The sequence below is a fragment of the Arvicola amphibius genome, chromosome 10, assembly GCF_903992535.2.
Source record: "Arvicola amphibius chromosome 10, mArvAmp1.2, whole genome shotgun sequence".
NCBI classification, from domain to species: Eukaryota; Metazoa; Chordata; class Mammalia; order Rodentia; family Cricetidae; genus Arvicola; species Arvicola amphibius.
This window is the reverse complement of record NC_052056.1, coordinates 94,257,070-94,260,438: the sequence shown is the minus strand read 5'-3', so window position 1 is coordinate 94,260,438 and position 3,369 is coordinate 94,257,070.

The window sequence follows — 3,369 nt, the reverse complement described above, 5'->3', positions numbered from 1 at the left end:
GGACCGGGAGGGAAGCCCTGGGGCGGAGGAATCGCCTCCACTCCATTCACCCCTCCCCGTCCCTCGTGCGAGGGCGGGAAGATACTGCATGGAAGGACCAATCAGAAGGCTGTCTGCACACAATGGGCGTGGCCTCTGTGGCCCGCGTCCCTCGTTGGTCGCCTGGAGCGAGGAGGGGCGGGGTCTGAGAGGAGCGCCTCCTCCACCGCCTGAATCTCCGACGGGGCGCGATCCCCGAGCGAGGGCTAAAGCTAGCGGAGAGACCTGAGCCTGTGTTCTGGAATAATGCTATTTGTGGGAACGTGCCAAAGGGAGGCAGGCGTATGCCCACCAGATCGGGATCGCCCTGGCCACCCGAGTCTGCGCGGGATGCACAGTGCAGTTACAAATCCATGAATGAATGCGCGCTGGGAGGAACTTAGTTGGCAAGGCAGAGTTTTTAACAGGCCAGGAAAAATGTGGCGAAGACCGGGGCAGCCGAGAAGTTTGGGGACATCAAGTCTGGAAAATAGGTTGTTCTGGGGGGACGTTTTTGTGTTGTGCTTTCGTGTGTGTGCAGGTATGCAGGTGCACATACATGTGTGCGTGTAGAGGCCAGAGGTCAATTTCCGAGATCATTCCTCAAGATGCGTCCACCGTTAAAATAATTTGTTTTACATTGGTTGATTAATTGTGGGGTTGTGACCCCAAGTGGAGATCAGAGGACAACCCACAGGAATCTGCTCTACCCTTCCAACTTACAGGTTTCAGAGATCAAACTCGGGTCGTTAGGTTTGGCGCAGAAACCTTTATCCACTGAGCCATCTCCCCTGCCCCACTGTCTCTCACTGATTTGAAACTTACACAGTAGTTTAGACTGGCTGGCTTTTGAGATTCAAGGAGCCACCTGTATGGATACAAGATACAGAGGTGATGCCATTAGTTCTCGGAACTGAACTTACGTTATGTTCTTTCTTCTCTCTCTCTCTCTCTCTCTCTCTCTCTCTCTCTCTCTCTCTCTCTCTCTCTCTCTCTCATTTATTTATTTATTTGGCTTTTTCACAACAGGATTTTTTTTTTTTTTGTGTAACAGTCCTGGAACCGCTTGGCAGACCAGGTTGGCCTCGAACTCACTGAGATTCACCTCTGCTTACCAAGTGCTGGAATTAAAGGTGTGCAACACCACCACCTGACTGAATTTAAGATTCTTTTGCTTCCAAAGCAATTTAGCAATTGAACCATCCATCTCCCTAGCCCAAGACCCAGAACTCTGGGTATTCCAGAGTTCTGTATTCCAACCCTCCGCCCCACCCATACTGGTGACTGAACCTAGGTTCTTGAATTTACTAGGCAAGAACTCTGCTACTGAACCAGCGAACTCAGGCGTTCACACAGGCTGCCCCAGGCAGGGGCACAGGCAGGGGGCACTCTTGGTCTCCCGGGGTACCAGGTGACTGCGGGTGTTTTCAGCGACCATGGTCCTTCACCCACACACAGAGCCACCTTCCTAGAATGGTCCACTTATGTAATTCCTTCCCTTGTCCAATAGCCAGAGTTCTGGGTCTGTAAGATCCGTCTCCTCCTCCACCTCAAGCAACAGCCCTCCAAGTCTAACTGCAGGCTTGAGTCGCAGCCCCCACTCTGCCGCTTCCTAGCTATCCCATCCCTTGCAAAGAGCTGGGAAGAAGATCATGGTAAGGGGCATGAAGCAAGATTCTCATTCCTGCAATATTCTAGTTTTCTTTTCCTTTTTTTTGGGGGGGTGGGTCTCTGTAGCTTTGGAGCCTGTCCTGAAACTCGCTCTGTAGGCCAGGCTGGCCTTGAACTCACAGAGATCCACCTGCCTCTGCCTCCCAAGTGCTGGGATTAAAGGAGTGCACCACCACCACCCAGCTAGTTTTCTTTTTAAATTTAAATTAAATATTTATCATTTGCGTGTGTGCACACATGTATGCGTGACTTTTCTCCTTCCATCGTGGGTTCCAGGGGTGAAGCCCAGATGACCAGGCGTGAGTGACAAGCTGGTTCACTTGTTCATCCATCTTGCTGGCTCTAATGCCCTAGTTTTTAAAACTGTTCATGCTCACCTTTTTTTTCCCCCACATATTACTTATTTGTGTGGGGTGCCTTTGTGTCACGGCGTGGGCATGGACATCAGAGGACCACTCTCAGGGATCCATTGCTCCTTCCCCTGGGTTCTGGGGACTAAACTCTGTAATGAGGCACTGAAGCAGGATGAGCCATGATGAGCTGCTACTTCACAGCCCCACCCACCCCCCTTTTTGAAAATTGCTCTGCAAAATTGGAGCATGGTCTCAGATGTCTGTAATCCCAGCCTTTGGTGCATGTTCAAGAGTTCGGAATCATTCTTGGCTACACAGTAAGTCCAGGGCCAGCCAGAGCCTGCACCAGGCCCTGTTTCAATTTTTTCAATAGTAAAGGAAGAAAGAAAATAAAGAGAGGAAGGGAGAAAGGAGGAAGAGAGGCGAAAGGAGGGAAAGATTTCGTTATGAGATCCTCCCTTACGCTTCCACTCCAGATCAGCCCACTGCCCTCTGCTCTCTTCACTTCTGCTCTCCACAGATGTCCACCCTTCTACTCACACATCTGACAGGCTTTAAAAAAGATCTAGACTCAGCATATGAAATAAAACATACAATATTTGCCTTTCTGAGTCTGAGGGCTTTTCTTAGCACAATGATCGTCAGTTCGATCCATTTTTATACAAGTGACATAATTTTGTTCTTTCTTACAGATGAATAGATTCTATTGGGGATACAGACATATTTGTGTGTGACACATGGGTGCAGTACTCCTGGAGGCCAGAAGAGGGCACCAGATCCCTCTGGAACTGAAGCCTTCTGTTGTAGGTGCTTGGAATCAAACTCAGGTCCGCTGTAAAAGCAGCAGACACTCCTCATCTCTGAGCCCCACCTCTCCTCTCTCCCTCTCTCCCTCCCTCCCTCCCTCTCCCTCTCTCCCTCTCTCCATCCCTCCCTCTCCCTCTCTCCCTCTCTCCATCCCTCCCTCTCCCTCTCCCTCTCCTCTTCTCCCTCTCCCCCTTCCCTTCCATAACCCACTAAATAAATATCCAACCTCACTCTGCATGGCATGCCTATCCATCTCTGTCTCTCACCCGTCTGTGGCTCCCTGCCTGGGACCCACTGGCCCTCATGGCCTAACTGCAACATTTTATTTAAACCATAACAGATCCCAGGGATCAAACTGAAGTCATCAGGCTTGGCAGCAAGTGCATTTACACACCAAGCAATTTCACCAGCCCGCCATTTCTTTGAGTTATCTTGCAAAACCTAAGTTAGTCTGAAATTGTTCTGTAGCCAAGACAGGCCTTGAATTCTTGATCTCACTGCCTACCACCTCCCAAGCACT